This window comes from Mytilus edulis, chromosome 5, assembly GCF_963676685.1.
Source record: "Mytilus edulis chromosome 5, xbMytEdul2.2, whole genome shotgun sequence".
Lineage (NCBI taxonomy): Eukaryota > Metazoa > Mollusca > Bivalvia > Mytilida > Mytilidae > Mytilus > Mytilus edulis.
In genome coordinates this window covers 73,436,345-73,449,000 of record NC_092348.1, presented here as the reverse complement: position 1 = coordinate 73,449,000, position 12,656 = coordinate 73,436,345, and positions in this window count along the sequence as shown.

The window sequence follows — 12,656 nt, the reverse complement described above, 5'->3', positions numbered from 1 at the left end:
TATCGACGAAGAACAGGCATAAGTATGTTATAAATTATGTCGGCACCGATAATCGTAACAGAGCTTCAGGTAGTCTATACCAAACAGGGACGGCATCCTGCGGCGTGATTTGAAATAAAGAAAAAAGCTTGAAGTCTTATTATGGATGTTCTTAAATGATATTAAGAACTAACCTAAAATAGTTTTAGAAAATCAACTGTATTTTGCTATAGAGACAACAACGAGTCCAACTGACTCCTAAATTTACTATTTTGTGGTTTTAATATTCATGTTCATTGCAAGTAACTATTTCGCAGGGGTTGTACCCAATATTGATGAACATAAAACGACACGTTTCCCGCAAAGTGACTATATTTAATGCCTTTTTTTTAAAATTCAATTCAATGTACACTCAAGTCTATCCTTTCATGTGGTAAACAAAAATATTGAACATTTGAAAGCATCACAGCAACAAAGTTAAAGCGAAATGGTAAAAGTAGTCAAATGTAATCTCAGTCTTACGGATTGCACCATTTACTATTTTGGCATGAGCGTCACATGAGTCTTATGTAGACAAAACGCTCGTCTGGTGCATTGAATTATAATCCTGGTACCTTTGATAACTATTGTTAAAGATGTATAACATTAATATACAAATTTAACAAAACGAATTTTTTAATTTAAAATACCTTAGTGACTGATAGATCACTAAGAGCAGCACCTACCTAGTGATAGTGATATCGGTAAGTATCATTAATCTGTGAATATATTTGCAAAATACGTTATATAACTGCTATTCAAGTATCATTTTAATGCCCCTTCTAAAATATAAGGCCTTATTTCCCGAGAAATGAAATAATAAAATATGTCATTATTTTCTATCTCTAATCTACTCAAGACATAAAACCTTTTGGCAGTAAAAGATGTATCCAATAATTGATCTAGTTATCTGTATATGAGATCGATATATGAGTACCAAAAACATAATTAGTGACATTTGGCAGCAATACAAACATGGAGAAAGAAAAAATAACGTAGAATGATGAAATATGGCTAATACTCTGTTCCAAAAACCATATCAGCCTTATAATTTTGTACAAAATATACAAACAACATCCCATAAACACGGCAGAAATTGATTACAAAATACACCCACAGAATTCGTATTAAACTGCTCTCTGAAGGGATAAGCAGCTATGTCTCACTTAACGTTCTCGTGACACGTAAAAATTTGGTAGTAAGTCCAATTCGGTAAAAGTTACATAAAAGAGGGCAGAATATATATAACAGTATCTCGTAACAGACGAAATTATGATCAGGTTTGTGATTTAAAAAAAAATTGACTTTGTAAGCAGCAACCCTTTATCGTAGATATCATGATAAAATACAAGCGTTTCAGAAATGTTTTTTGAGATGCATGTTCTTTATGCAGAAGCTTCTTTCATTTTCCCAAAAGTAATGGAAAGTACACACAAGGGAATTTGTGATTGCCGTAAGCTTATTTCCCAAAGAACCCCTCATTGTTAGTGATATATGCGAGTCAATACTTAAAGCACACGTTTCTCACTTGGTAATAATAACATTTACGGTACCAATTTTCCTCCACCAGATGCGCATTTCGACAATACATGTCACTTCAGTGATGCTCGTGGCCAAAATATTTGAAATCCAAAGCCTATATATAAGATGAAAAGCTATAATCCAAAAGGTATAAAAACTATAGCCAAATCCGTGAAAGGAATCAGAGCTTTGCACGAGGGAGATACATTCCTTAATCTATAATAATTTCTAACATTTTGTAACAGCAAATTTTAATAATAATAATAATGGTTATATGCGATTAATATATGCATCAATGATTTAATTATTCAGTGAGAGGAAACCACGAATATATTGGAAAGGTGTACAAAGGATAATGCAAGCTTCTTTTTTATCTCATTGAAACCAATATATCTCAATTCGGCATATACAGAATAAAGAAACAATTCGGAAAGAAAACAAGTACTAGTACTTGAAGTATGAAGTAAAATAACAAAAATACCAAACTCCGAGGGAAACTCCAAACGGAAAATCCTTAAGTATATATATGGCAAAAGCAAAACACATCAAACGAATTGAAAGCAACTATCATGTTCCTGACATTTTCTTTTTCTGATGTACAAAATGATGGATTAAATCTGGTTTTATAGCTAGCTAAACCCCTCACTTTTATAAGAGGTTAAGCGATAGGAATCCTGATTGTCAACTGAAAAACACATACTGGAAGTATAACAAATGTTTTGTTAAATTGAATATGCGTTCGCCATTGTTTGTTAGACCAACATCTTTTATTTTAAATTAGAGTTACGAGATGTGGTATGATTTACATGGCGACATAGATCAAGGATCAAGGACAATTTCTAACTATAATGCTATAGTATCTAATTCATTTATCACTGAAATCCGAACTTGTAATAATAGTTTCTAGTCAGATCGGCAAGGTAAATCATTATAGAAGCAATAATTTGATTACTATATACAATGAAATGGTTATTCGTTTCATTTTAGGGGGGAATGAAACAGTTAAAAGGTTATAAAGACATTAACAATCAAAACCAAGGAGTAAACAAAGACTCACAAAACCAAAGGACATTTACCTCGACAGTTATAAATAATAATTAAGAAACAACACGAACTCCACTAAAAACCGGGAGTGAAATCAGGTGCTTTCGAAGGGTAAGCATAAGGTGACATTAACACAAAAATGCTTTGCATGCACTTTGATTTAAAAGCAACTAGTAAATGAATTTATAAATCATTTTGACGTATCAGCTTTAAAGTCAAACTTCTCGGAGACTTTTAATAATCTTAGGTTAACAGGTAGTTGACAATTCCTTTGCACACCTTGTATTAATATTTGCTGATTTAAATATGACGTACGTTTTACTCATAACGCTCTTCAATGTATCGTATTATTGTTTAAATCCATACTTTTACTTTTCCAATATTTTAATAGTCTATTAGAAATATAGATTCCAAAACTGCAACAAGTGTATTACGATATTTCTCCACTCGAGACAGTTAAAGTGCGAGGCTTGCTGAGTATTTTAAATAATTAAAATGTAACTGTTGAGAGTGGAGAAATATCGTAAAACTCGAATTACAGTTGTGGAATCTGTTTCTATTATGATTTTTTATCCTTCCTTTTCAAAGATTGGAGGAAAGTTGTATACTTTTGATGTGACATCTTCAGACATGATCGCCTTTATTCAGGACGTCACAATAAGAAAATTTAGAAGAAAACAAGAAAATTTAACGTCACAATTAAATATCAACCAAACATTTGCCAAAACAGATTTTTTCACTAGTGAGGAGAAATATGTTTCTCACACCGGTCAGGAAATGTGACAAAAGCACAAAAATTAGAGAAAGGTAATTTGCTCATTTGCATTGCTGTTACCTACCACAAAGGTGATAAAATGTATTTCAAATATTATATTGTTCCGGGGTTTTCTAACAGGTTCATTGAAAACTATTGTTAAAGTTAGATTTTAAGTTAAAACAGAATTTTAAAAGATGAAATTTTACACTAGCAGTTGACCATTTACATTTATTTAATATATCGTATAAAGACCTATCAAAGTTTTAAGTTAAAAACATATTGGGTAAAAATAATCTAATAGAAAAGCAATATGCAATATAATTGATTAAATTATCATTTTTTACACCGTTTTTTTTTAAACATCACTAGAGGTTAAGATGAAATTTTGAATAGCGTCCGTATACCTAAATGTAAGTATTCTTTGCTTATTGCAGCGTTTATGACGTAAGTTTATGACATCATGTAAACTCCTTTTTTTTCTCTTTTCTTCTTGGTTTTGATGTGGTATTTTTGTAAACTTCAATGAATATTGATATATTCAGTTTAAAACAAGAAGCAATTTTAACAGTAAACTCAAAGCTACTAGAAATTTTTAAAGAGGATAAAAAGTCATATAAAAACAATTGCTGACTTCTAATTTCAGTTGATACAATAAATTTATCAACCTCAGAGATATGATATTATGATGATTGTATGTAACGTCATCAGGCATAATTGCATGGTTTCATGACGTCACAATACGAATTTCAGAGGAAAGCAGGAACATTAGACGTCATAATCAAATTTTGACCAATGGCAAACTGAGATCAAACGAACAATACGTTGATTAAATAAACATAATCAAATAGGTCAGGAAAAGAGTTAATCGAGTAATAATTAGAGAAATCATTGTATCAACCTCGTCAAAAGTCAGTGATTATATGTTACTATACCGTATGCAAATTTCTTATATTATCTATTCATTTCATTAGTTACACGGCATTTGTTAATTTTCACTAACATTCCATAAGCCCACAACAGGTGTTAAAATCAACAATGGGTGTTAATGCCTCAAATAAACACCCGCTGCGCCCGAAGTTTGCCGATCGAGAACAACTTTAAAACACTTGCTCTTGTTGAGGTCTACCGTTTTTATTTTACCCGAGTGCCACATGTAAAGCAGTATCTGATTACCCTTCTGGAGCACTTGGGATCAGCCCCAGGTTTTGGTGGGGTTCATGTTGCTAAGTTTTTAGTTTTCTATGTTGTGCATTGTGTATTATTATTTGTCTTTTCGTCTTTTCATAATTAAGCCATGGTGTTGACAGTTTATTTTTTTATCTATGAGTTTGACCGTCCCTCTGGTATCTTTCGCTCCTCTTCTCTTAATCATTTTCAATGTTATTACCAAACTATCATCTTTATCTATATAGTCAATGTAAGCATAAGTTAATGATTTTCCTACATTGTAACCAATCAGTTCATATCCTTATTTTCCCTTGAAATAGAAAATGAAAATAGCCCTCATTTTTAATTCCATTCGCCTGCAGTGCCTTTCTGGATTTTCATTTATCAGGAACGCTCAAACCCATATATGTAACAGTAAGAAATACAAAAGTAAGTAGAAAAGTTATGCAATCAAAAGAAAAGTTGCTGAATATGGCCAAGGTCTACTTTGACAAAAGGAGTTGGAAACTATGAATAAATGAAATAGACTCTATTTGTTAAAAATCATTATCGTAATTGATATTACCAAGCTTTTGATTAGTAATCGATGAATCATATACGACCATTCAGTAACCTAGGTGTATATATTAATTTGAGGTATTTAAAAACACTTCAAACATGATAAGTAATTGTAGTAATACCATGTTTACGTATCAGATTACGAAAAAAGACTTTTATAGGATTTAACAAACATAGAATGACAACATACAGTGGTCCACTATAATTTGTCTTCTAAAACGTTCAACACGTTAGATCCTTCAGCTGTCTAGGTGGTCAAATACATTCTTAAGTTGTCAAATTAGAGCAAAGAAATTGATACTTTTTAATATATTAAGTTTGATTTAAAGCAAATTGATTCAATTAATGCAAGAGCGAACGTTTATGGTATGTCCATTTTTTTTTTAATATTCTTCAATTTGACTTTATTTCAAGTGACGTCCAAGTGTTTTTAAAGTCCTCAAGCAAAAAAAAAGTATTTTACTTCATTCAAGACTTAGAAAAAACCTACCCTCAATGCTGTTTCATTTTACTTTCATATGAGTATTTGTAATACAATAAAAGGTCAAGTAGTTATCAATCTGTTATAAAAATAAGGTGTCGGTCAAATATGGAAAGAAAAGCATCGTATTGCAATTTGTAGGATTTTAAAAAAACCTAAATTCTCAACACATAAAAAATACCATCTGTATTTAAAGCAGGTTATGATTTTTCCCGGCAGGACTTGATTAAAGAAGTGATTTTGTTATTGAAAAGAATGGATTAGATGTTTTAATGCGTGACACAGAAATCATACATGCATTTTACAAAACTCAAATCAAAAGAATACCTATTTTAATAATCAACAAATATAGCAGGTTCATGTGTTAATACGTTAGACTCGGGACTCGTCAAATATATGCTTAATTAAATTAGGCTTTAAAGTCAAAGATACAAATTGAAATTGAAGGAAATTCGCACATCATTTACATTCAAATCTGAAGTAGAAAATTCGTCTAACCAAGTCCTGATTAGACAATCAACATAAAGTTAATTAATATATTCCACAACAATGTATTTCACATAGATGCTTACCTATTCTGGTTTAGTTTTAATAGTTTTTTTCTTTTTCAGAAGACTTTGTTAACATTGTATGCTTCTCATTATACCTGATATACATTATGCCCGCGTCACACTGTCCCGATTTTTACGCCGATGGCAACACGATAATGGAAATTTTCAAAATCGGGGCTGATCGTATCCAGATCGGTCTATTCGTAGTGCCATCTTTAACCATCTTTAACCATCTTTAACCATCGGCCACTTTTTCTAGCCTTCGGGGACAACTTCGGGAAGGGCTCTAAATTTTTTAACATGTTAAAAAATTCCCGAAGGTGCGCCCGATGTTGAAGGTTCGTATTGAGTTCGTATCACCATCCTCAATATCGTAATGTCACCGGGAATGCATCTTTGCCCATCGTATTGCATTCGTGTTTCAATCGTTTCCATCGGGCAGTTTTGACATTACGATGTCTACACGAATGAATCACGAAGGTACACGAAGGTCTTACGATGGAACCACGACTTCGTGAAGACCTCGTAATCCCGTCGTGTTGCCATCGAATAAAAGTACGAAGGCGACAAGATGGAAGTACGACGGCAATAAATCCAGCTAAATGTAAGTTAATTTTCGCGCTTAAATACATTTAAAGTGCCATGCGCGATATGCACTGGTCAGTCCAATACGACAGTTAAGAAAGACGTTCACAAAACATGGAGCTCATATCATATGATTCTATGAGAACAAGAAAGGCGACAGCGTTGTTTCTATTAATTCAAATGGAACAAGAAGAGCAGCTATTACAGGCTCAGGATTTACTTTTACAAGTAAAATATTATTTTTTGTCAATTTTTTATATCAAGTAACATAATTAAAGGTGACAAAGAATTTAGAGTTTTTAATTTATATTAGACAATGTCGGAACATATTCAATTTCTTCTATTCACAACAACAACACTAAAAGACAAAAACGTTAGTTATGATAAGAGCGATATGTTCAGGCCTTTTCCATCTGGATTGTTTCATATCATTACATGCTGGGGTTCCTTTAAATAAACGCGCCTCGTACACCAACACTACAGGTACACGTATATAGGGAAACCAACTTTTTCTTCATTATTCTGATTTTTTTATGTATCGTCTGAGTTGTTGTCACGCGAATGTTTACTCCATAACCATTTTGTTTTCTATATGTCATATTTTGCCGCCTTTGTTGCTTTCCCCACATCCTTCCTTTTGTCTATATTATTGTGATGTTCTCCTGGAAAGAGCTCTTTTTGAATAAAAGGGATCAACGAACCCATTACCTTACCTTTAAGATAGATTAGTAAACATGGGCATAATTATGGGTGATTATTCAGACTAGTGCACACATTTTACAGTTCAAACAAGGCAATGCCGAGCGTGGCATCCCCTCGTATGTAACATATTGGGGACAAATATGGACACTATATTTGTATATGACACATGCAGAAAATGGTAAATTGAATATGCATATTTGATACATAAACTATTTTTTTAGAAATCAACCAAAAAATTTAGTAACTGGAAATACCTTTAATATTGTCTTTAGAACCAGCAGGTAAAAAAATGAGCTACCAATTTCCTGTGTATTATGCTATTTCAAGGAGAAAAAACAAGTCCATCTGCATGACCTTGACCTTTGGCCTTGAACGTTAAAAATGTCGGATCATTACAAGGAGGAACAATATATCAAATGTGGTTAAAATCTTTTGAAGCATATTGGTTTTAGAGTGTCCACAAGGGTGATATTGCCTTGTATTACAACTGCCACTGTGACCTTGACCTTTGAACTTTAAAGTCAATAGCGCTTAAGATATTCTTAACGAGTAACACCATACCAAGTTTTGAGCATTTTGGTTCTAGAGTGTCCATAACAATTTTATCTACACGCAACTTACATGTAGTAGGCGAGGGGATAATAAACTAAGTTTTATTATATAAGAAATAGACAAAAAGATCGATTACCCGCCATGCATGGCAGACTTATACAGAAACGATATGTTGTCGAAATTCTGTTCATATTTTTTAGACATCGTATGGCCATCGCGCCATCATCGTAATCCATCGTGTAGCCTTCGTAATCCATCGTGTAGCCTTCGTAATCCATCGTGTAGCCTTCGTGGTCCATCGTGTAGGCTACGGCTGAGATATGAAGCTTAAATACCCGTCTTCGGTTAACCTTCGTATGTCCATCTTTTGCTATTGTATACAATTTCGGCACCATCGTATAGACTTCGTTATTCATCGTACTTGCTTCGGTCACTTTTTGGTATTTTAACGAGATCGGGACCAACTTCGTACGAACTTACAATTTTAGTATTCGGGTGTCCATCGTATATAAAAATCGGGACAGTGTGACGCGGGCATTAACAAATTGCACTTGCAAGTATATTACATTTTACTCTAAAAAAACACATGGTCATAAATCATTTCAAAATAACTTTATTACTTTATACAAAGTAATGGATTTTCATCGCCCGAAATAAATAAACTTCCACAAACCACCCATCATCCTCACTATTTTATTAATTTTGTAATTTATGGCTTTAATATGTACCATAGGATATACTTGCTTACTCTTTTATCATAAATTCAACAAAAACGTGGAATTACGCTGCCTCGCAGGTAGATATTTATTCATGATAAACAATAACATGTAATGATAGATATTTTGAGACTGAACTAAAAACACCCATGTCAATATATTATCGTTGCTTTGTATTTATAACTTCCTATAAAGTACGAAAACGTCAATGCTCGTTTGCACATTTCTGTTCGGTATCTTAATGTGATATCGTTGGTATTTTGAAAGACTTTTAAAGCGAAATTACAAAACAATAAGTTTGATTTAATTTATTATTCTACTAACTGTATTCCTTTCATGAACAGGCCAATTTTCTCTATATGTATGTCGATCAAAGAAGTTTGGGGAAAATGACCAAATAATTAACTGATTTGAAGGAATGAAAAACTAGAAGCAAGTTCTAACGATTATTATCCTGATGTAATTAAATGTGAAAACATCAGTAAGACAAAACTGTTTAAAATAAAGACGAAATATTCTCAAAATATAAACAAAAATCGACAAAGTAGTCGCTTTTTTTATAGGAAAAATACAGTGTAAAATTTGTGTTTTCAATCTACACAATTACAACTTTTAATTCGTTTTATATAAGAAAAGACAACATTTCTAAATTGAAAATTTACATACAAAGAAAAATTAGGTGTATCTTGTTGGATTGTTGCATGCGTAGGACTATGTAGGAATACTAACACAATCGGTGTCTATAAAGCTATTAATATATACTGTTAATGAATAAACTCATCATATATACCAATAATATGCAGCAAAGTTGTCTAGCATTTTTTTAATTCAAAGTTTTACGTGGTTCTTTTCCTAACATCCCGATAGATTAATGAACTAAAACTTAATTTGTTAGCATGTGTTAATATAATAACACAGTTTAACAAATACATTCTGTTGAATGTACGTTTGTTGTTTAAAAATGATGTTTAATCAGTATCGTTGTTTAACTGTTGAGTTTGTCGACGTTTTCATACAAACCGATACTTTTCTATTGTTTAAGCGTCGTAGGTTTTGTCACTTAATCATCATCCTCTATAGATATGAAAAACGAGTCTTCTATTTTCTTTTTTGTCTTTTCAAAACACATGTAGTATTCTTATCTCAATTTTATTTTTCAAATGTAGATCAAATTTTATTTGTATACAAATTGGCTCAGATTCATTAACTATTATAAAATTCCTGTCAGCTTTCATAAAACTTGTAACCTAAAAACAGAATATTAGCGATATCATTTACTTGGTGTTTAGTAGTAAGACCATCACTGGTAATATAATTTAGAAAACTTCAAAAGAAAAAAAAGTTCCTGACAGTGAGGGAAAATCAATTCATGTTAAGTGTCAATATCGTACATATTCATGATATTGCAAAACGTGTCTGGCGTCATTTAAAACAAATTGGTTCAATTAAACAGATAAGTACATAACATTGAAAATGGAAATGTATTAATTTAACGTGACTTCTTTATACGACTTATTTATCACTTTTCACTTTTGTCGAGCCTTCCACTTTTGTCGAAAAAGCGAGGCATACCGATCCTACATTCCGTCGGCGTCGTCGGCGTCGTCGTCTATGGCAGCGGCGGCTTCCGCAAATATTCCCTCTGTGTTTAAAGTTTTTGAAATTTAAATAACTTTTTTGTAACTAACCTGGATTTCTACCAAACTTGGTCAGAAGCTTGTTTATGATCATAAGATAGTATTAAGAAGTAAATTTCGTAAAAAAATAATCCAGTTTTTCCGTACTTTACTTCTAAATGGACTTAGTTTTTCTGCCAGGAAAGATTACATTCACTTTGTAGTTAAAGTTTTAAAATTTGAATAACTTTCTTAAACTATCCTGGATTTGTACCAAACTTAGTCAGTAGCTTATTTTTGATGTAAAGATAGTATCCAGAAGCAAATTTAGTACAACAAAATATATTTGTTTCCGTATTTCATTTATAAATGGACTTAGTTTTTTTGCCCAGAAAAATTACATTAAATCTGTATTTAAAGTTTTTAAAATTCTAATAACTTTCCTAAACTATCCTGGATTTGTTTATAAGAGGGACGGAAGATACCAGAGGGATAGTCAAACTCATAAATCGAAAATTAAATGGCAACGCCTGGCTAAAAATAAAAGAAGACAAACAGACAAACAATAGAACACATGACACAACATAGAAAACTAAAGAACAAGCAACACGAACCCCACCAAAAACTAGGGGTGATCTAAGGTGCTCCAAAAGGGTAAGCAGACCCTGCTCCACATGTGGCACCCGTCGTGTGGCTTATGTTATAAAAAATCCGGTAAATAGTCTAATTCGGTAGGTAAATTAAAACTTGGACAGAAGCTTGTTTATGATCAAAAGCTAGTATCTAGAAGTAAGGTTTGTTAAAATTTTGAACCTGTTTTCCGTATTTTACTTTTAAACGGACTTTTTTTTCTAACGGTTTACATACAGTATGCACTATGCTACGGAAGCGTATTAGCGCCACACATATTTTGTTCTTCTTATTTTTGCGTTATAACGCTAACCTTTGCGTTATAACGCAAACATTTGCGATGTATCGCAAATATTTGCGATACAACGCAAACCATTGCGATGTAACGCAAACCTTTACGAAATAAGACAAATGTTTGCGTTATGACGCAAAAGGTATTTTTTAACGCAAATATTTGTTTTACCTTATTTCTTATTTGAGATTCAAAGGAAACAGCAGATATTTATGGAGGAGGCTGTATATATTAGAATTTGTCACCTTTGTAGTCATTGCAAAGAAAAATGCTTGAATAATTAGAACATATCATTGACTGATATTGAGCAGAATAATATAAGAAGGTGTGGTATGAGTGCCAATAAGAAAACTCTCCGTCTATGTCACTATTCGTAAAATTAAACCATCATAGGCCAAAGTACGGTCTTCAACAAGGAGCATTGGGTCACACCTAACAGCAAACCATAAAGGCCCACCCAAACGATATCCATGTTACTACTAGTATATATATTACAAAGAAAAATGAGTAAATTGAGGTTATACCGAAAAACAAACCTGCTAATATAGCTATAACCGAATATGAATATACATCCAAAGTAAGCTCTCGTTTGATAACTGTGTAAAGTTGGTTAATAACTTTCAATTATTATAAGCTTCAAACAAGCTACCCTTTGACAATAAATGTTTAGAATGAAGATATTTTATTCATAAAATTATGTTCTCTCCATTCAAATTGCTACCCAAGCATTTTAAACATACTTCACTAGATTGAAAGAAAATTCAATGACTTTCTTTCAAAGAATTTTTATCATATTATGAGATTTAAAAAAAAGAATTTTTGCAACAAAATTAAAAAGAAAAAGTTTCCTTATTAATAATTCATTTTAAAGCAGAAAGATCATTTTGTTTATTTGACTTGGAAGTTTCACAATTGTAGGACATTATTTTTTTTTTTTTTTATCTTTTTTTAATTTAAATAAGCCTATATACTATACGGTTGATATTCGAATATCTCATTTAGAAAACAATTCTGAAATTAATAATAGGAACCATGATATACCCATTTCTAGAATAAAAAACAAACTCAAGGTACTCGCAGAGCGGTTTGTGTTCGTACCGGCAGACAAGGCAGCAAATAATGTAGTGGTGGTGTGACGCATATACTACACGAAAGTTCTTCAAAACGAAATTATCAATTCCTCTACATTCAGGTCAGTGCGCACCACAGAGAGTCAAATCGTTAACAAGCATACCACTGCCACTGCCCAGCTTAAAGCATCTTCCGAACATTTGAAAGTCCCTACCATGTACTGGTTACCGAAATTACACAAAAAAACATTTAAATTCCGTTTCATCTCCGCTTCCAGTAAGTGTTCTACTACTAATCTATCAGTGCTTCTAACCACCTCCCTTACTACTATCAAAGAACTGGTTATTAACTTTTGTAATAAAGCTTATGAAAATAATGGTATTAATTATTTTTGG